This window comes from Serinus canaria, chromosome 4 (genome assembly GCF_022539315.1).
Source record: "Serinus canaria isolate serCan28SL12 chromosome 4, serCan2020, whole genome shotgun sequence".
NCBI lineage: Eukaryota > Metazoa > Chordata > Aves > Passeriformes > Fringillidae > Serinus > Serinus canaria.
In genome coordinates this window covers 5642628-5665467 of record NC_066317.1, presented here as the reverse complement: position 1 = coordinate 5665467, position 22840 = coordinate 5642628, and the positions used below count along the sequence as shown (strand labels likewise).

General features: G+C 42.1%; 1 long non-coding RNA gene across 1 annotated transcript; it reads left to right on the top strand.

Moving 5' to 3' along the window:
• Nucleotides 1-6263: 6263 nt before the first annotated feature.
• LOC127059534 (uncharacterized) lies at nucleotides 6264-19233 on the top strand. Its single transcript, XR_007777458.1, has 3 exons — nucleotides 6264-6453; nucleotides 15893-16081; nucleotides 17230-19233. It is a non-coding gene; the product is annotated as an uncharacterized LOC127059534 (long non-coding RNA).
• Nucleotides 19234-22840: the final 3607 nt, after the last annotated feature.

The following is a 22840-nucleotide window of genomic DNA, read 5'->3' as shown; positions in this document are numbered from 1 at the left end:
CAAGGCTTAATTAGAGATGAAAAAATCCTAGTGTTTAGTTCTATTAATAACCTTCATATAAGAAAATAAAAGTGCCTGAGAAGGAAGATGAGGAGAAACAGGGGCAGGAAGCCAAGACCCAAAGGGGACAGATCCCATACTGAGCTCCAAAGTGTTTCTCTTGTGAAAGATGCTCTGACCTCTCCTCTGAGTGCAACAGATTCTCTTCTGCCCAGTCAAATGCCAAAGACAGAAAAGATTCCCACCCATTGCTTGCCTTTATCAACCACTTCTGTATGGATATGGTGATTGTATGATTCTTTCCATCTAAACACCTCTAAGCTGAAAGAAACTTCCTCAATGCAGTTTTATGATGGATTTCTCTGGCTTTGGAAAGTCATTCAATTAGTTTCTCCTGATTTCTAACATTCCATTGATGTGAGATGTATAACACATCTATTATGAAGCATGTGTTATACACTTTATAATATTAGCATAAATAAACACACACTCTAAAAAAGGCTGGAGACCTTCAGTAGAGGTGCATAAATGCCATTTTTAACAGCCACAATTTCAATTGCTCATCCATGTATTTCAATGCATTGTGTGCCATGGAAAACAGAGAATTAGAGGAGCACAGTGAAATCTCTCAAGGGTTGTAATCTCATCTAGAGATCTCATAGGTTTGGTTTTGTGTTGCACCAAGAATAAGCTGGTGGAATATAGTCTGTGCTTCTCTTCAGAGATTAATATTCATGAGAACCTAAGAAATGTATTCCATTTGGTGCTGTTTCCCACAACAGCCTGACACAAAATACATGAGGAGAGCTTTGGCAGGCGTCTGATATAATAAAATATTCGGTTTACAAAGCAGAAAGTGTGCCCCTTGCTCTTCCATAAATCTACTATAATAGGCACTTGTGGCAAAAAATACATTTCTGAACACATAGAAAACACAGATTACAGCATAATCATGATGTAATTGGTTGAAAGCCACCAGGGCTGTTTTCTGCTGCGAGCCATATAAAAGCTCTCTGACTATTTTAAGTTCAGGGCAGAATGAAGTGAGAGGAAGCCTCCACAGATTTGACTTTGCTGGAAGTCACATGAGCAGATGAAATGAGATCAACTTGTGAAGCAGAGTTGGGGCTGGAAAGATTTCCTCATGGCTGCTGTGCTTGTGAGCTCAGAGCAGAGCCACAGCCATGTGGAGCATTGCTGTGGAGCCAGTGAGCACACCATCCTTGTTTCCCACCCTGCATCCAGTTAATGAGGTGGAGATGGGGCTCTTCACTCATCAGCGCAGCAAAGATGAGCCTGAAATGTCCAAAATGCCAGTGCTCCAGTTCCCAACGAGTTCCTGCACATCTGGCTGCTTCTGTGAGCAAAAAGGGGATTTTTTAAATTATTTTTTTCCAGGAAGAAGTATTGGAAATCACTCACAAATGTGCTGCATCGATCCAAAACATTTCTAATCATTTGACTTTGGGTTTTGGGCACATGATTTACATTTGCACTTGCACACAGGCAGACAGATCCTCCCTGTTTCTCTCCCTTTCTCTCCCTTTCCTATAAAAGCATTTGCTATTTCCTGACTGGCTTCCTTCCAGATCTCTGAACAGATTTAATTTGGCACCTTTTAACTCATTCCATTATGCCCACCACAAACCTTACCTGGAAAAAAAAAACAAAGAGAGAGAGAAAAAACCCCATGGGATCAAAGAAATGAGGTGGACACAGAAGAAAACTGAGTGACCAGGGAGCCAAGAGTGTCAATGCTGGTGTACAAAACCCATGGGACCACCAAAATTGGGCATCCTCTGAGCCAAAGGTGAGCTGGGAATGATGAACCCTGCAGGTTTCCCAGTCCCAGCCCAGTGTGACATTACTGATTTAGAGCCCCAAGTCAGCACCTGCACAGAACCTTCTTCAGAGCTGCCTCCAACCTCTCCAAGCAGATAAATCCCCCATCAGGACACTGTCCATGCTGTGACACGATACTGCCACGCTCCTGAGTGAATGGGTGGGAAATCCTGGGACTTTCTGGAGGTTCCCAGGTGCTGTGGGCAGGCAGAGGCACCCACCCCTCTCTGCCAGGTGAGAGCAGTGAGGAAAGGCCAGCCAAGTGTGGCTGTCCCAGCTGGGCTCTGGTGCTGCAGTGCAGTCAGCACAGCTGTGTGCTCCCAGCATCACCAGCACCAGGAAATGTGTTCCAATGCTTGGCAACCCTTTCAGTGAAGAGATTTTTCCTAATATCCAATCTCAACCTTCCTGCTGCAGTTGGAGCTGTTTCCTCCTGTCCTGTCACTTGTTACTTGGAGGAAGAAGCTGATCCTCCCCTCTCAGAGAAGTCTGGGGCCCAATTAAAAGGGCAGAATTTGGATTTTCACAGCTCTGCACTGAGTCTCCTGCACAGATAATGACTTTGGGGTCAGGAGTGGTGTTACTTCAGGGTGCCACATGACAAATTCAGGATTTGCAGCTGAAGGGGCAAAAGTAGCTGATCCACCCAGCAGAAAGTGAGGCTCACATGAAATTAATCACCAGGATGAGGCTGGGAAGGTGTGCAGGGTGCAGAGAGGGCTAGCAGGTGTTCTGGTGTCCTGCAAGGAGATTATCTTGTATAAACACTCCCTTGGGATTCATCCCTGCATGTGATCACTGTTAGGGCTGTCAGAGGCAGTGTCTGAACCACTGCAGTGATGTTACACAGGACTTGCACATTTTCACAGTTCTAAAAATTCCCCTTTTCCCACAAGGACATCTCCCAAAGGAACTGAGGTTGTTGTCACAGTAAACCAGTAAGAAACCTAAACAAAACTCCCCAAATTGCTGCTGCCTCGTAACCAGAATTTCCCAGCATTGCCTATCAGCACTGGGGATGGAAAAACATGAAAGATTTTTTTCTTTTTCTCCTCCATCTGGTGCTAAAGAAACCTGGGAATGGTCCCACCTCACCTGCTGAGCACGCAGCCATCCCACCTCCCCTCTGCATCAGCCTGACAAGGATGTTTATCCTTCTTAAAATGAGGTTCTCTTTGTGCTTCTGTGAATTCTTTTTATGAATTCAGACTAACAGAAGGGACAGGTGAAATGTCTCAGGAAAGACAATGCAGCCTATCTGAGACCACATTTATTTTCCTGCTTAGAATATTGGAGAGTTGGAGCACTTTGGTGACAGTAGGAGCACAGGAAAATGGTTTTCCACTCAGGAGAAAATAAATGAGGCTGTCAGTCAAGTTCAATACTGACACCACTATACCTAAAAGCAAAAGTTTTGCCAATTGTTGACTGTATTTTTTTCAAAGTCTTGATTAGGTTTTATTCTCAGATCATCATCCATTGACTCCTAAGCCTGTGTAGGTTATCTAAGAAGAGAATTTATACCCACTTGCAGGAAAACAAAAACAAGTGGAAATCTCATGACATCTGGGCTGCCTTACCAACAAAAATGTACAAATCATTTCTTTTTTCATTGTCTATCTGTAAATTTTAAATTCATTTAAAAGAGATTCTCTTTAGGGAAATCATCTGAAGCTTACATAATTTTCTGATTTGCTTTCATCTGGAATGCCTGTCTGAAAAACAGACTAAATAGAAGCTCAGTAGAACCTCTAAATAATGTGTTGGCTGGAAAAACTTCTTGGATAACTTTGCTAATTAGCCTCACTAACACTTTTGTCAGAGGAGTTATCTCTTACCTACACTGACATCCCTCTGCTTTAGCAGCACATCATTCTTAAACTTGGAAAAGCAACCCCAGTTCTAAAATTTCTCTTCAATAAAGCAAAACCCACATGTGTCCTAGGCATCTTTTCTAGTCAACAGCTCACAGTTGTCTGAGTCCACTGCAACCAAATACTTCCATTAACCCAGTGATCCCTGTTTAAATGTCATTATTGGGAAAACTGTGATTTTTGTCCTTAGGAGGAAATTTTAGAAACAAAATAATTACAAAAAAATATACTGTTAAAGTCATATGTTACTACAGCACTCTCATCTAACAATTTCAAATTGTATCCTGTACAACTGTGATATACAGAGGCACCTCCTGATAAATGGGTTAGAGGTTGTTAATGGTCATAGCTGAATGTCCATCTGTACTTAAGTACACAAATTAAATAAATTTAAACTAGATTTTGCACATCTCTTTGAAATGAAAACTAAAATTTATTCCTTTCCATTTTATGTTGAAACTGGCTTTTTTTTTTTTTTTAATTGTGTCTAGAAACAATTCTGCTTGAAACATTCAAAGCACAAGGCTGTTTTCAATAGATTGACAGAAGCTTTGGGGGGAATTCTCTGCCTTTGCTGAAGCTTGGTAGAGCTAGCAAAAGAAATTAGGAGCAGCTGCAAAAACTACTAATGCAAAAAGAGGCAAACATCCTAAAATTTGAAGTCCAATACCCCCTCAACTTGTTGAAGCTGAGAAGAGGCAGGAATTTATCCTCACCTCTGAGAAAGGAGTGAGGGCATCACAGTCACAGAGACTCAAGGGAGATGGGAGACAGGAAGTTAAAAAAGGGAAGCATGATCACTTTTCTCTCCAGTCTGAATCCAGTCTCAAGGTGTTTGGTTTCAGCAAAAAACGTGCCAAATCATCAGAGGGAACAGACCATGATGAGAGCCATAAATCTATTTAGATTAACTGAAATTTTCACCATTTGGCTTCAAGTAGAAGAGCTAAATATTTTTCCTTGCAACTAATCTGTTTTGACTCTATGAAAAACATTTTCCTTGCAATGAAGTTATTAAAGTCTTAGCACTTACTGTTTTGTAGTTAATGCAGGAACTTTTTTCTACCTGCCTGCTGGTTCCTCTGCAATAAATTTCTTTGCACAGGTCGGCTCTTCGCTCTACTTCTCTTATTACTTCATTTGAGAGAATGATTTATTTTAAACCCCAAAGCAAACACAGGATCCAAGAGTAGAGGTTAAGAAATGAAATAAAAAGAAAACAGACCTTCACCTTTCATTACGCTTGTCCTAAGTATCCGCTTTATTAAACTTACTCAGTGTTTAAGTCTGGCTTATTAAAAACCATCAGTGTTTACCCTCTGCTATTTTTGAAGCAGCCTGCACTGCACAGTGTTTAATAGGCTGTCCAAAACCAGATTTTTTTTTTTGCTGTTGTTGTTTGAAAAGCAGACACAGAATGCTCCAAGATATCCATTTGCAAATGCAGTTAGCAGTCACCAAAGCTTGACCAATATCATATCATTAATTTTATAAACCAGAACCTGAAGTGTGTTTATCACATCTTGTAGGGCTGCTCATTAAAGATATAATCTGGTTCCCTACTGGAAATGTCAGCACAGGCTGACACATCAGTGTTCAACCAGGCTCTTTACCCATATCAAAATCCCTTTACACTCTCAAGAACGTGCAAAGAGTCACTTGTCAGTAGGAACCTGGTTTTGTGTTCCACCCCTAAAATCTCAGCTGATGCATCAAGAATCACTTAGAATCAGCTGCACTTTACTATATATGATATATATGAAATATAATTATGTATATATTGTTCCTGGTGCAATCAGTAGGAGCTCTGTTAAGGATTTAGATGAGAGGAGGGTTGATGTGCAGTGAATTTAGAAGCAGGATCCAGCTGAAGACACTACATTTAAAATGTTACCTCTGAGCCATTGCTCCCACGATGTCCACAGGGAATTCTGTTAAAACAAGGGATGAGATCTTGCTTATCAAGTGTTACTAGCAGTGTAATTGTATAATCTGCATTGTATCATCACCAGAAATGGGGAATTTGGTGTTAATCATGTGCATCTCTTTTCTGGTGTTCTTTTTCCCCCCCTATTTCTTTGTATGACACAGTTTGGAAAGCTACAGCGAGGAACATCTCCATCCAGCTGGGAAAGCCCCATTTTCTCTGGTCCTTTTAAAATGAGAACCCTGCTCAAAACATGATAAAAGCAGCTTTATGTGATATGAGCAGAGTCAGTCACAGCTGAAACCTGTACCCAGAGAAACCAGACAGCTCCTCCTGCCCTGGCCACCAGTCCCTCTTCAGCCAACAGTGTCACCAAGGACAGCGTGGTCCATGCCCAGGCAAGGCCATGCCCTGTCCTTTCCTGTAAGGACTGAAGCACATTGGGAGCACATTTCCAGGCTGAAAGGCCGTTTCCAGCACCCTGTAAAAACACACCGGCGTTTTGCGAAAGCAAACAAAAAGCCCCAAACTTTGCTCCGCCTCAGAATGAATAGTGGACATTTTGAAATTCCCAGGAGATAAGGCTGTGTTTGAGCAAACCCAAATCGCTGGACCTCACAAGTTGCCACACAGCAGAGCTGTTGTTGCCCTTCAGTCAGCTCTAATTTTGAAATAATTGAGTGAGTTTTTGCCATTTCTGCGAACAGCCTCGAACTACAGAGCCACAGCCAAACATCTTCATTTGAAAAGCTGCTGCTGCCTCTAAACTCAGACATGTTGCACACCCCTTTGGAATGCCCTGGAAAGCAGGTAAATAACCCAAAATTTGTCTAGCACCTTATAGAAATAACAGTGAAGGGAAATAAATGCAAGAGAGAGAGAGAGAAGACATAAAAGAAAGCTGGAGGAGGTTCCCATGTAAGGTCACCAGAAGAGTTGAGGGGGTTGTTTTCCTTCTCCCTAACAGAGGAGCCTCAATTTAATTTCTCTTCTCATTTTCTACCTTACTCCTCTCTTTTCCTCTCAATCTCCATCCTATTCCTCCTCCTTTCTTCTCCTCCAGTCTGAAATTCCACTCCCAGCCATATGTTTCTCATTGTGATCCACCTCCCATTTTTGGTCATACAGCAGAATGTGGTCTGAGGATCCAAGAAAGTCAGAGCGTGTTGACACAAGGACGTTGGATTCTAGGTTTTGTCAACACTGAGCTGAAGAGCTTTGGGCCTTGAATCAATTTTAGCCTCCTTGACCAAGGAAACCCTGCAGAGAGTCAGACAAAGATCAAGGAGAGCAGATTTCCAAGGGAACAGAGCCATATAAGTATATCTTGCATTGCAGGGGAGTGGGTTTTATTTTCCTTATGATCTGCCCTCGCTCCAATATTAAATTCAAACACTACTCAATTTTGCTTGGCATGCAGCTTTTTGCAGTGAGACCCTCAAGTTTTCTTGTAGGTGATCTCCAGTAATGAGAGCCCCAAGACAAACTTGAATTTCAAACATCAGATGGATTTCTTCTAGAAACTGAGATAAATAATAAACCCAAAACTATTCCAAAAAGCAAGTGATGGAGAGTCACAGTCTTTTCCCAGATGACCTGGGGGATTTCCTGCTAAATTGCTGTGCTCCCAGACGTCTGGGCACGTGAAGTGGGTCCACCAGCTAAAAGTCCATTCCCGACCTTGGGCTCCAACTAAAAACATGTGTATAAGGCTGAGTAATGGAAGAGAGTGTAAGGGAAGGAGAATTAAACTGATGTTGACATTATTTGAAATGTGCTTTAATTCATGCTCTGCCAGATAGCTGAAGATTAATCTCCAACTGTTTATTTTAATGTATCGTGTTTCTGACTTGCAGCTAGCTATCAGCTGGTGTAACATAAGCTTTGATTTTGGCACCAACGAGTCCTCCTTGTGTTTACATTTCCACTCACACTTTCTTTGGTTATATCATAAGCAATTTCATGATTTAATGGCACTTACTTTCCTCAATAAGAACTGGAGTAGCTAATTTTTTTAGTGATGGGAGAGATTTTTATAAACTACCTATTTTCTTTGTGCAGTTGCTTGTAACTACACGGTCTTGAAAGATCTCTTAGTTACACTGCCATTTCTGAGGGAAAATGAAAATGAAACAGAGGAAAATCTGCTTTTAAATTCTGGATTGAGGATCAGGCTGATCTGGAAAATCAGAAAAGTTTTTGTCATTTTTTTAGCCAACACTTCAAGCTCCACACTGAAAACATCACTGTTTCTTTGAGCTCAAACAGAGCTATATTATAATCCAGAAATAACCAGGAAAAAAATCATAGCAACTAGAAAAAAAACAACTTGGTATTTTGCTGAGCAGAGTTACTCTAGCACAACCCAGTCTGGGAAAGAGCTTGGATAAATTGATTTGTTAAAAAAAAAAAAATTAACCACTTAAAAATGTTGCTTCTTTAAATCAATGTAAAGTTGGACAGGCAGACACTTGCAGATGCTGATCGCCATGGCCAGGAAGTGCTCACTGGATGTGCAGTCAAGAGCTGCATTCCCATCTTCCTTAGGGCAGGACAGGGCTCTTGCTCCTGCCAAAGGACAAGCCCAGCTCCATGCTAAATTTACAGCTGCTAGTCTGGTTTTGGGATCTGTGGCAGGTTTCCAGGATGACATAGTGGGGTGCTCAGATGCCTCCAAGGAGCAGCAGTGACATGTCTGAGAGGAATTTTTATAAGACACATGTAAAGGGAAAGCTCAGGGATTCGTGTTTGACAGAAGGCAGCGCAGTCTGAGGAGTCAGCCTTTATAATCAAGTCATGCCAAATAGTCCCAAGCTATGCTCCAAGCATGACAACTGGCAAAACACTGCAGGACCTCACAAGTGTGGAGACACACAAGCAGGAGGCAAAATACATCATGACTTCTAGCCAGATTTCTTGGCTTGAGAGAATTTCCCAGCGACACAAAGTTCCTCTGATGCTGGAGCACGCTGGAGAAATTCAAACAGGAACCACACATCTCGAAGAGGCACAAAACTGTGAAAGCAAAGACAGGATTTTTGCATCTATATCTGCAGATTTTGTCCTCCTGGGACAGAATTTGCATGTAGCCTCTCTGGGAGAAAATGAACTGTGGAGGGGTAGCGAAAACAGAGAATGAGAAATTATGAAGAAGGCAATAAAAAGAAAAGAATGGGAGACGACTCCTAGACCTCACACAGCCTCTGTTAAACAATGGGGAGAAAATCTTCCAGGAATTCAGTAAGACCTGAGAAGAACTAGAGGGACTGCTGGAACAAATGGCTGCTGGCTCCAGTTCCACGGAATGACCTTGACTGTGCACATTAGAGCGAGCTGTTACATCAGGCTCTGAAATAGAGAACAGACCATAAAAAACTCTCAACATTTCCTCCCATAAGATTCCTTTGTTATAGGACTCTTTTGTAGCATTTAGTAATAATTTCCTCTCTGACAAATGTTCTTGTGCAAATTATAATGCCATTATGCTCTGATGTGAGCTTTTCCCTCGTTTCTTAGTTAATTCATCTTTATGGAAGTTCTTTCAGCTGCCAGCCAGTACTGGAAAGTTATTAATTCCAAGTGACTTTAATAATGCATGGGAGCTGAGGAGAAGTTTAGCAAACTCTCCAAATATTTCTTTACCAACGTTTAACTGAATATTCTGTTTGCCCTCTAATTTCTTCACCTGGATCCCTGCCATGGCTCATGGTTTTTTCAGCTCTGACAAGGTGGGCTGCCAGTAGGAAGCACAGGAAAGATGGGGAGCAAATCATCTCTCTATCCCCTATTTACAGGGTAGGTTGATCACAGAGTTTCTGTAAAACCTCCCCTCTGCTCCTTTCTGCAGAAAATGTGAGTTTTGTTGCACACAGAGCAGAGCCAGGGAACAAGTGAGAGACAGAACAAGTGAGAGACAGAGTTGCTCTGACTATTCCTTTCTGAGCTTTTCCACCAAGGCAAAGGTGCTTCAAGACAGCCTGGACTTATTGCTCAACCATTAATCCTCTTCTGATTGCCCTCATTTTCTTCCTTTACACTCAGAAGCTCTAACACACCCCCTAAGCTGCACTTCAGTGGTGCCAAAACCTTCATACATTATAATTCTCTCTGCTTCCCTAGCAAGTAAGCTTCACTGCCCTGTGCTCAGTCTGATGAAAAACTTGGCAAAAGATGGGAAATGACTGATGCACCAGAAAGATCGACCTTGGGGATTCATCTGATGCTCACACAAAATAGGGGGTGGTAAAAAGAGGTTTATAAAGAAATTTGTAGGGAACTCAGATTGCAGGAGGTGCCACATTTCTGCCTTAGTGACCTGGCAGCCACTCAGCTGATCTAGAAGAAAGATACTCTCCTGTCCTGAACAACCTCAGGGGACCCCCACAAATGGGAGCTTACTCATGCTAAAGAATTTTTTTCTGGGGAAGGGAATATTTCACCCTTTTGTAAGTTTCCAAAAGGATTCTTCTGACTGGCTGTGAAAATCAGCATGATCCCTCTTCTGTTTAGCTTTGTTCAAGTTTAACACAAACAGCTTAAATTCTGTGTGGTTACTGGAACAAAATATACTGCCAAGGACTGAAACTATTAAATCTTTTATCTGTTCCTCATGGATATCACATGCCCAGACAAATTAGATTGTTCATAACAGTCTGGGCTTATTAATATTTTCCCCATTAAAAGGGAAATCCTTGTGATAACACATGCAGAGATGAACCTCTCCACGGGGATTTTATAGGGTTTTTTTCCTTCAGTGAGGCTCATGAAACAGATTCCTAAAGCTGAATACTTCCAGTGTTGCAAGACACAGGCACTTGCAGTGATGCTGTCTTTGGAAACTTGCTCAGGGTCTACATCATAAAATGATGGATCTTCTTTCTGAGAAGCTGATTACACCATGGGACAGTTTTGCTAATATTCAGGTGAAAATCCAGTATCTGAATGATCAGTTTTGATGAGGAAACCAGGAAGGGAGAGGGAGGAAACTGAAATGAGAAAGCTTGAAAAAGACATTAGCGCATCTTGAAAACATAAAGGAAAAATAATTGCCTTCAACATTTTCTCCACTAAACCAGCAAATTATTCAGATTCTTTTTAATACCATCACCCCATCCAACCACCATGTCTCACCACAGCTGAGTAACAGCCTGACACACTGATCTCTTCTTTCCTTGCTCCAAACTGTGATAAGAAAGGAGCATCTTGCTGGTTCTCTTTTTGTCCTAGAAAAAAACCCTGCCATCTAACCTGCTCTCTGTGGGACAGACATCTTCCTGGCAGGAGAGCTGTCTGGTTTTAACCATGAGTGATCAAAGTGCAAATCTGACTGCTCTGAACCCCCAGCCAAACAGAAAGCCTGTTTATGGGATTTTCTGTGTTAATAAGAGAATTTAGGCAAAGCTCAAATGTATTTTGCAAGTGCCCTGAAACCTTGTGTCACCCGAGGTTTGTCTGTCATAGCAGAGTCAGCTCTTGTGCTTGGATTCCTCTGAATTTTATCCTGTCATTGCAGTGCCAGAAAACCATTCCAGCATGCTGAGCCATCCCTCCATGAGGTCAGGGCAAAAAAAAAAAAATTGTGTTTGGCCACCCAGAGGAGGGAGGGATGCAGCAAGTCTGCTGATGAAGAAGAGACTAAACTGCCTCATCCTACCCCAAATCACACCAACATCTGGAGCCCTGCCTGTGCTAAACAGGACATATTTGACAACCGGAGCTCTTTCCTATTTTGAAAACCTGCCTTTCAATGGTGAAGCTGCTGACTTGGATCATCTTAGGCTGAGCTTTAGGATTTGTGGAGCAGAGAGAATATCTGATGCCCTTGTTTAATTTTGTAGCATTTGGGTTTTTTGTCTTAATCTTTATAGAGCTAAAATTTTATAACTTGATATTCATAGGGTGTTTCTTTAACATTTCTTAAAGGCCAACCCAGATTTGCTTGCATAAATTAGTATGAAATTCATTAGCCTTTCTTAAAATGGTAAAAAAAAATCAAAGAGTTAAATTGCATGAAAGAACAATTAAGTTACTACCTATCCACAGACTTACACTTTCCTAAAGAAAAGGAATTTCCTTACTCTTTTTGAGAAAAACTAGCAAGATCAACAAAAGAGGTTGATGTAAATAGTTAAATAGCAGCAGTATTGTTGCAGCACAGGAATGCCCAGTAAGAAGATGCAATATTTTTTATTAGACTGACTGACACAGCTGGAGAACAATGGGCAAAGCTGAGAAGAAAAGGAAGACCCAGAAATGCAGTAAATCAAGCAGAGATGTCCCCATGCCACACCTTCAGACTGAGCTCAATGCAGCTGTACCTGGGCATGCTCATCAGCTGAACAGAGATCTGTGGATGTGTCTGTTAGAGGAGGTTGCACATCACCAGAGGCAGGACAAAGAGCTCCAGGGAACAGGCTAAGAGATGTCACTCAACGTGATTTGTTCTCCTGGAATTTTATTTATGACTGCTGCACTTAGGAGCACACTGAAGTGCTGGCCAAAGCAAGACTTAAATTTAAATTTGGATTAACCCTGACTGAAGTTTATCCTGGAGAGGATGAATTTGTATTTATATCCAAGGCTCAAGTAAACTGTTTTCTCTCTCATCCTATTGCTGCACTTGAGCCTCGTGGGAAAAAAAATGAAGTTTACTCCTCTACTAAGGAAGGAAAAAGATTTGCAATGATTTACCATCAGACAGTCCTGCTAACTTGTAATGAAATGTAGGTGCTCATTACTGACATAAAATTTAAACCCTGAACCTGAGATAAAAAGCAGTTCTGGGCATATCCAACAGCTCAAGCAGTTTGTACATTAAATCAAGTTGGCTTGCTAGAACACAGTGGCCAAAATCAGGATTCACTGTGGAAGAAAAATGGGATGAGGGATCCCCAGTCCATCAATTCTGTCTAGCATTACAGAAAGTCTGTCTTGGAGCTCAGCTGGCCTTTCCTTCCTATGCATGACTCCAGCAGGACTCAGCTTCCAGCTCCCAGGAGTTTTCCAGTCAGGTTCACACATGTAAACCCAAACAGATCAGATGAGTGCAAACACAGAGAGCCCAGCTTTCAGTCAGTCACAGACTCAAAACAATTGGTTCATTTCCCTGTCTCTACATAACTTCACAGACCCAAAGCCCCATTTAACAAAATTATACAGGCACTGGTGCTTCTAAATTCCTGCCTTTAGTTCTGGCAAAGATGACAGCAGAAACAGAAGAAGATAAAAGAGTATTCTCCTTTCAAAGAGCCAAATGAAAGAAATGCCTCTGAATTCCAGGATTAATTTAACCCTCATTGTTTGAAATGCTCTTCCCAAGCACCACGCTGCCCCCAAAGAAACAAAGGGAGTTGGGATGCTGCCCTGAAGCACAATTGTTTTTCAGTTTGCAAACCCAGAAGTTACTGAATGCTATTGAATGTGTAACTGGTCACCAGGAAGACAATGGAAACCTAAAACCAGGCTGGAGATGGGGAGTTCAGCTGGGGAATTCACCAGCCACCCATTTCCATCCAAGAAGGGTGGCTTCAGAAATGGTTCTGTTAAAATATAGGCTGGATTTGGCCTCAGTGTAAAGAGTTCTTCTCAAAACATGTTCCTACACTTCTTGTTGAATTCTTTTTCCTACACTTCTTGTGGAATCTGTGAAGGCTGTGCTGAATAAAAGCAGTGCCCAGGAATTTACCACAACTCCAGGAATACCAGGTGCTAAAAGGTATTAAAAATGTATTAAGATCAGGGCATCTTTTCAGACTATTTTACACCATGGGTGCTGAGAAATGGTAGAATATAAAGTTTCTGATAATTTTTATAGTTTTGGTTTTGTTTGGGATTTTTTTTTTTTTTGAGCTGAACAGAGAGAACAGAAAAAAAATATTGTTAGAGATAGAAATAAAACAATTCCCTCTAAATGAGAATATTCAAGCAGCAAATCTGACTGAAGCACTCAGAGTCACTTTTTTGTGTGTGTGTTGCAGTGGCCACTCTGTGGAAGTGAAATGAGTTTTGTGTTTTGTCAGATCATCACAAGTTTTGAAGCTTTTCACAAAAAGGAGGGTGTCACAATAAGAAATTTTGTTCTTTTCTCTCCCTTGTCTTAAAAAGCTTAAGTAAATCACAATTTTTCTTGTTTTATTACAGCCTCTTATGTCAGGGGAGGGGAAAAAACAGAAGATAAACAAAAAAAAATCTCATTTTTGTATATACAGGTGGGTTTATGTTTCAGCTGTAATAGACATTAATGTAGTTTCTGTGGAGCCACATATTAGCAGAACTTTTCTAGCAGTCTTTTCTGTCAAACAGCTACAGCTGTAGCAACTTCAGGCTTTATTGTTCATGACTATGCAAAATATGACTGACCATCTGAGAAATCTTCCCTTCTAAACTTGTGAGTTACAAAAGGAATGGCTTAACTCTGTTACCTTCCTCTTTCCTACTGGATGTGCTGTAAAATGCTTAAAAATGAATTACTGTGTAAATTCTCAAGCTGAAGTTTTTATGTAAATAGTCCCCACACAATTTATAGCATCCTTGTTTGTGCAGCATTCCAGCTTATTGGCATTTGTCCTATGAATATACTGTTTTGGAAATTAGGCACTAGGGTTATAAAACATTGTTTTCCCAATGCACCATTCCAAGGAAAAAAAGAAATAATAAAAATCAGCCTTGAAAGACTTGCCTGGCAAAATATTTTAAATGTAAAGATCAGGGTGAATCTGTACTTTCAGGAGGTAAGGAAAGAGTAGCTCACTATTAGAATAATGACCTCTGCAATTGTTCACGTGGCTTTGGGACAGGAATGGATATTATTTATCCCACAGAGACCTTGGAAGTGCTGAGCAGCTCCTACTGACAGCAAGAACAGCCATGGCCTGAATGAACAGATTCCAAGGCGGAAAAACTGGGTGGCATTGAAGGAAGTATCCTCAGGGTGCTCTCTGAGAGAAGCAGAAATCTTCTTCATTTGACAGAATGACAATTTTTCTGTTGTTGTTTAATCCCTAAATCATTCTTTCTTTGTGTCCCTTCAAGTGCATCCCAGGCCCCAGAAAGATGAAAAATACCAGCAGGCAGCCACACCTTCCCTCAGGAGGAGAAGGTTGAAAGGGAAAAAAAAGGAGAAGCCCTTGTACTAACTAAAACCTGGACAAAAAGTGATAGGAATGAAATAATTCCACATCCACAGAATAACAGGGACTCCTTTTTGTTCTGTAAGGTTGAGATTTGGCCACAGACTCCAAGTGGACTGACAAGAGGTAATGCTTTATCTTCCCAGTATATTGAAAACACATGTATCAGACTTAAAAACACCCAAGTCAACTCCAAAAAACAAGCTAAATAATGGAATGAAAAGCAGTAAATGAGGGAGGAAGTAGAACAAAGGTTAAACTAAACTTTACAGTAATTATAAGGGTCATTGCTACATAAAAATAATTTGTCACAGTCATGTGAATCTCATGATTATTAATACAAAATTTAAAAATATCGATGCTGTAGTATCTATAATTTCCATTTAAATAATTTATCAAAGTCACATGAATGTCATGATCATTAATACAAAATTTAAAAATACCAATGATGTGGTATCTATAATTTCTATTTGTTGGCTGTTTATTATCTTGCATTTGACTTCTTCTTTAAGAGCTCAGAATGTTCTTGACAGAGAAGCAGAGAGACTTTCTCACTCTTTGCTGGTTCCCTCCCAGCTCTGCACTCCCCTGGAGATGGAAGATGACAATTTGGATAAGGTGTTTTCCCCTGGAGAACCCCATGAAACAACAAAACCATTGCATCATGTCCTCCTCCAGATCCTCACCAATGCCAGGTAGCTTAAACAACTCAGGCAGAATCTCAGTGCTGCTGCCAGAGGTTTCCTAAGCCCCTTTGGCTCCAGTGACCCTCCAGCACCACCTGCACGAGGCTGGGAGGGAGCAGGATTCCATTAGGAGTGCAGCAGACGTGGAGATGGCATTCCAAAGGCATCCAGGCCCCAGGCTTCCTTCCATCACCTTTTCCCCCCTCCAAATCTAAGCCTGATGTCCTGAACTCCCCAAGTCCTGACACTGCATTTTCCATATCCCGTGGCCTGTTGGGATGGGGTTCACAAGGCAGAGCTGCCAGCGGGATGGGCTGTGAAGGAAAGAGAATTCCATGATCAGGGAATGAATTAATAAATCATGACAGACAGGCACAGGAGGGAGAGTGGGGTTTAGATCACTACCCCAGAAGAGCCATTTGTGTTTCCTCCCAGGTTCCACACTACAGCTGAGAAAGAAAACCTCGATAACACCAACAGACTACATGCCAACAAGGAAAAACTGGAAAATCAAGCTGACTCCTCTTCACAGAGTAACAGCCTGCTTCTGATCCCATCAGAGAGGGGAAAATGTTATCTTGCACCCCAAGTCAGCATTTCTTTGGGATTAGGTCTGCAGTTTAGGTAAGAACCTCCAGTTTTGATCCCAACCCAGCCCAGCCTGCTGCATCTGTTTGCTGCTTTCCAAATGGATGGTGCTTGGTGCTCTTAAACACTTCCTCAAACTTCTCCAGTTTCTATTGATCAACCATTTATTGCATCACTGCTGGCTGGGATTTTGCATCCATCTGATATTTGGAGTGGTGGAACATAACCTCCACCTCCTGAGCAAATCAGTGTCCCCAGCATTAATTTACTCTAGGAAGTCAATTTAAAGTATCACCATCAGACCCCTTTTTTGCAGTCTACCATATCCATAAATTCCCATTCATCCCTGGATCTCCTGGATTTTCTCCTGCACTTTGACCATCACCTCCCACCACTTTCAGCGTGGCCCAGTGCCTGTAGCATGGAGCAACTGGCTCTCAGCTCTGGAAAGAGATTATCCCATGCTCTGAGATAATCCTCACCTTGAGCTAAGCCTGACCCACTGAGGCCTGATTTCCTTGTGCCTCCCCTCACCTTCCTGAGTCAAACACGTTCTTCAGCTCTCTATAATTATCAAGCAAATATTCTCTATAAATATCAAGCAAACACTTAATTTCCTTCCCCTAGGAAGGCCCTCTATCTCAGACTATGCTATTTGCAATAGGAAAGGCAGCCAAACACCTCCTTGGGTTTAGCTTTTTGTGCTGTTTTGGCTGCCCAGAGGGTATCTGGATGGTTTGCTCTCTCCCAGCTCAGGAACAGCAGCTCTGGCAAGCAGCACAGATTAGGCACAGCCAGTGCTCCTGCTACAGCAGCACTTTGCTGCCTCTTCCCTGGCTCCCCAGCCAGCCTTCAAGGTGATGGCTTTGAGGAGAGAGTCTGATGGGTCTGTAAACCCCTGCCCCAGAGATTCAGGTGCAGAACCTCTGTTTGAGCTGATAAAGACACGCCAACCTTGAGTAAAAACAAGCTTAGCTTGCTTAAGTCAGGCACCATGAAAGGTGACATTTATGCTCCCCTTCAAATACCCCCTTCTCCAAGGTACAGAGGTAAAAATGCTTTTATTTATTTTATTTTATATTTATTTTATATTTATTTTATTTATTTGTTTATTTTCTTATTTTTATTTATTTTAAACTGTCATTAAATTAAAAAAAAAAAAAAACAAACATAAAAAACAAAAGGAATTCTGGAAGAGAAGAAAGAAATGAGGAGAAAAATCCCTGGAGTTCAAGAAGATTCCTGAAGTGGAGATAAGCAAGAGATACCCAGCTGTAAAGAAGAACTAATAATGATAACTCAACAATGATAATAACAATAGCATTGATAAGGCCTCAATCTTTATAAAAGGTTAAGCACGAGCCTCTCCCTTCCAAGGTCCTCCTGGCTCAGTTTCAGCATCTCCATGGAGGTGCAGCTTTTTGACACTTCCCAGAAGAGCCACTGTCCTTCACCACCCCTCCCCTCCCCTGCTGATGGGCTGCAGGTGGCTCTTCTCCCTGCAACAGGCTCTTGCTGCAAGAGGAATTTTCCTGGGAAGCACTCATTTTTTTTAACCCTGCCCCTGCCAGATCCTCCTGCAAAGGAATCTGCCCCACCACTTCCTTAGAAGCCAAGCACAGCTCTCAGAGGGGAGGCAGAAGCTGCAGCCCAGCCCCTTTCAGTGTTGGTGCTGCTCTCCTCAGCAGCAAGGCCACAAAATGATAAAATTACCAAAAATAAATGGCTTTTAACTGGAAGGGGGTGGGTTTAGATTAGATATTAGGAAGAAATTGAAGCTGGGGATGCCTCATCCCTGGAAGTGTTCAAGGCCAAGGCTGGACAGGGTTGGAACAACATGGTCTGCTCCCGTGGGACACTCAGGGATGGCAGGGTCCAGCTGGCTGGAGGTGTCAGCAGGAGTTTTTCTGTCCCCCCCTAACCCTATGGACTGGTTTTAAATTTGGCCATGCCATGCACCATCACGTGGGCATAGCTGAGCAGGACTCAGAACCCTTTGTTCCCTAAGGTGCAAAGCTGTTTCCATCCTCTTACAATTCCTAGGGTTGGGCTGGCTCCTACAGGGGGGAATTAAGCCAAGGTATTTTTAATTTAGGGAAATAAGGCAGCTGTGCCCACTTTCCCTTTCCTCAATTAACAGAGGAGCTCCCATCCAGCTTATGAAACACCTAGACAAATTTATTCTTCTCCTGTCCTGATTCTGGAAAAAGCCTTTCTGCTAACACCCAGCACTTCAAATCTGGCTCCTCACAGTCAGCAGCAATGGCACAAATGATGGCAAACAGTCAGGAGTCAGCTGAACATCAACATCACCAGGCATCTCAGGTCATGCATCCCAACATTCTCCCCCTAAATTCAGCAGCAAAAGCTTATCTGACAGCCCTGCTTTCACACTGAGCCTCTGGAAATCAGAACAGAACAAGGCCCTTCTGCTTTACACGAAATTAATTATACCACCAGAGCATGGAGTGCAGCTCCATGAGGCAGGGGGATAGATCAAGGCAATTCAATCCCTTAAGCCAATTTTTGTTTTTCATAGTATTGAAAATTCATAGAGACAGCTATGCTTAATATATTTCACTTATGTCCAGTTCCTGACTGGACATAAGAGAAAATCACTGTGTGTTCTTAGGGCAGGAGTTGACTGGTCATGCTTGTGAGCATCATTTCAGATATATTTGGAATTTAGGCCTGGAGTCTTGGTTAAATGCAAACCTAATGCAATTTACAGTCTCTGAAAAACAAATGAAATTTTCAAAACTCTGCTCAAGGTGGGTTAAAAATCCACAGTGATTTTTAAATTTTTTTTTTAAATAAAAGAAGTGCTTGCTTTTACAGAGCTGGGCTCCTGGCAATGGTATTTCTCTGCAGGTTTGGCATGTTTGGTCTGAAGTAATTTGGGGGATCATGCAGCTCACAGCAAAGTGCCTGCCACTTGTTTGCACCTTGGCTGTGCTGTGCAAGTGCTCCAGGGCAAGTGCAGAAGGAGGGTTCATGAAAACCAGGATTGCCTTGAGGGGTCTGCTCAGTTTGGGGCACTCTTTCCTCATATAAACCCCAATGCCTTTGGAATTGCTGGGAATGGGACCAAACTCTGGGAACTTTGGCTAGAGCAGATTCCTCATCTAGGTTCCTCCCACTCTTGTCCAAATCAGGAGAGGGAAGAATGGGAGAAACATCAGAAATATAAGCAGAGAAATTTCCATATTGATTCAGAGTAGTGATCCACTCTATCCTTTCTCTCAGGCAAGAGAACTCAAAAGGAGAATAAAAGTGGAAAAAAGGTCCCCATGGAAAACACTGTGAATGGTTGGTTTCTCTCACAAAGCATGAAGATCTCTTTTTTTCTCTTTTCATTCCCACAGTACAGTTTAATCCTGCACGTTACAGATGGGAATTTAAGTAAATTTCTCAGTTCCTGTTAGATCCTTTATGTTGGTTAATGACTTCTGAGAGTGACACTCACACATTTCTTACAACCTGCCAATACACATAAGAGTGTGTTTGTGTGTGCATATTTTCTAAGTTTTTAAAGTGCTCTCATTGTGTTCTGTGGATTCTGGTAAATAAGCCAAGAGAAACAGAAATAGCAGCAACCAGCTATTTAGGGAGAAAATAGGAAAAAAACACCATTGATCTATAAATATGGAAAAAGGGGGGAAAGGATTTATAGTTTTATGCTGCTGTTGACAGAGCCATACACCTTGGAGGGAATATAAACATTAATACCATTCTTCCAGCAGTAAAGTGCCTCTCCCTTTACCATTCCTCTGGAGCCACCTCTTCTCCCTGCACCCTTTTAAAACTTGGCCACAGTGGACACAGCCAGAGTTACAGAAAGTTACCTGTGTTTGCTTTTCACCTCTTCCAGTCCTGAAGAAGAAGAGTAGGAATTTAGGTGGGCTCTTTCTCAACACCCAGATCTCTATTTCTGATATCCCTGGCTGGAGAGAATTCCTGCCTGCTATTCCTGAGCAGTGGCACATCAGCATATTATCACTTTCAAAGTATTTCAGGGCCTACTTTCTCTGAGGCTTTTGGGGGATTGTGACTGAAAAATCCTTTGCCAGGTTAAATATTTGTGTTTGGCTTTGTGAGGCCAGAGACCCAATTTGCTAATGTTTTATACTGATCCAACTCCCATAATCAAACAGAGATTAGATTATTAGGACACTCTCACAGAAATATCACAAAAATTTTCTGGTGTGCTATTTTCTTCTGTTATCTTTGAGGATCACTTTTCCCATATAAATGATAGCTACCAATTAAAAAAAAAAAAAAAAGAGAAAATAAAAAGAAACCACTTTAGTTTGCTGTGCTTGAATAATTCCTATAGAATGAGCATCCATCAGAGAGCTCTGATGGGCCTGGCAACAGTCACTGCTCTCCTCCCACTGGGAAGTTAATGCCAGATGAAAGCTTCTCTTTATCCAGAACTCAGATGTTCAGTTAAATCATTACATATGTACTTTATATTACCTCTTACACACGACACAAAATATTCGCCTGATTCTAATTAGACCCACGTTATTTGACCATCAGGGGGAAGCAGAATGAGATCAGAGGACAAAAAAAGAACAGGTAGCATTTCAGCCATATCAAAGTGGGGCTGTGCTGTGGCTAAAGTCTCTGTCACAGTGTAAAGTCCACCCTTCATATTTTACAGTAATTTTTACATTAAATTTACTTGCTGTAAAGAAGCAACAGTTTAAAACACCCCTTCCAGACTGCTTTGAAAATGGAGCTGGACATGCTCAAGAAAAATAGATTGATAACCCAACCTTATGACAGCCCATCCCAAAGCCTGGCTTTGCCAAAATCAACGGCCTTGCTAAAGTCACAGCAGGGAAAAATTTGCCCCATACTTTTTCTAATTGCCAGGTGCTCAAACCATCCAGCAGCAACTTTGTTTCTGGAATCAGGCATTGATTATTGAAATGTATTGATATAATTTTATGTGGTGAATGAATTACTTATTCAGTGTCTTCCATGAGGGAAGGACCTTTTCTTTTTGTTTGCACTGCTCCAGTCTTCCAAATCAGGAGGACACTAGGATGAATTTACTTGACAGTAAGCAATTTTCAGTGGAATCTCAGCCCATTCTGAAGAGACTTTCATCCAACCATTGCCAAATTTATCTCATGCAATAATTGCAAAATTCTGATTTTCAAATTAGCAGAAAAATAATTTCCCAGATCTTCCTGTGTACTTCAGTGATTCCCCCTAGACTGGGTGTAGGATGTGCTTTCCTTTTCCCCTACAGGTCACAGCCACTTTTATTCTGTTTAAAATTGAAGTGGTGACCTGCAATTAAGTGCTAAACAATAAAGGATCATTTTTGTCAGGCTTGAGATCCACAGATAATTGTTTTACACCGATTTGTGGAAAGCCCTCATGGAAGATGAGCTGACTGGGAAGGAAGTGCATCAGCATGAGGAGAATTTGGGCTGTTGACAGCTTTTGTCTCTTCTCTCCTCCTTTCTCACTCTTTAAATCTCCCCTCCATTCTTTCCAGTCTTATCTGCAACATCATGAACTTCCTTAAAAGGTAAGTTTGGGACTAGACTTTCATTATGGATTCCTGGGACTTTGAAGATCTTATTCTGCTCGGAAAAGTCCAATTTCCACTCGCTTTAAATCTCCTTCTGCAGAAGATCATGAATTGATCTTAATGGGTTGGGTCATAATTTAAAAAAAACCCTGCAAACTTCACTTTATTTGCCTGTTTGGTTGGTTGATTTTTCCCCTCAGAAGAGTGCCCAGCTGAAAATGTGTTTGACACCATTAGCAGAAATTCCATATGCCTTCCTAGCAAATCCACTTTAATATTTGTGAAATGGCTGCCAAACACCTCAATATCCTTGATCCTACTGCAAAGCAGGTACTCAAAAGCAGGGACTGCACAGGATTAAAGTAATGTTGGAGACAGAAGGAGTTGGTATCCAAATCCATCTGTAACCCTCCAGCACCAGAGCCCCTCCACCAGGGACAGCCAGAGCAAACCCTAGCTCTGATTTCCTGCTTTTTTCCTCATTCCTTTTCAGGGTATAAGTCATCAGGTGATGCTTCTCATGCCTGATTTTGGTGGACAAAGCCAAGAAAAAAGGCTCCTGTTTCCTCTTCTGGAAAGAGAAGCGGAGCAGGGAAAGCGCTCAGGGTTGCAGAATTTGCAGGGCAGCCCTGACGAGGCGAGAGAATGATGCACCTGACTCCATCTTATCAGAAGGCTAATTCATTACTTTATTATTCTATATTACATTGCATCTGAACTGAGCCTGCCAAGCACTCAGCTCTGCCCACCTGCACAGAGCCCTGTGACTCTCAGCCAGGACTCCCAACACACACACAAAGCACCATCACCTTGGGTGAGCAATCTCCACAATGCATTCGACTGTGGCACCAACACAGGCACAGCAAATGAGATAAGACTTGTGTTTTCTTTCCCTGAGGTTCAGAGAGTGTGAATCCCAGAAATATTCTTGGGAGGAACTGTGCCTGCCTTTCCTCAGTGAGGAGGAATTGGAGACACGAGGTCGGGGCGCGCACGGGGACCAGCTGGATGGCACTGGCTAAGGGCAGGCTGAGAGGGAGCTCATGCAGCTGAGCCCGGGGAAAGGCAGCTCTGAGGCTGCCCAAAATGCCACTGCAAACAAACCCTCTCCAGTCCCAGCTGAAGCACAGCTGTGTGCCTGGAGACTGTGCTAGAAATACGAGGGAAAGCACCGAGATGGGTGACTTTGGTGGTGAAATCACCGCAGCGTCTCTGAATTCCCCCTCCGGGGCAGAAGAGCTCAG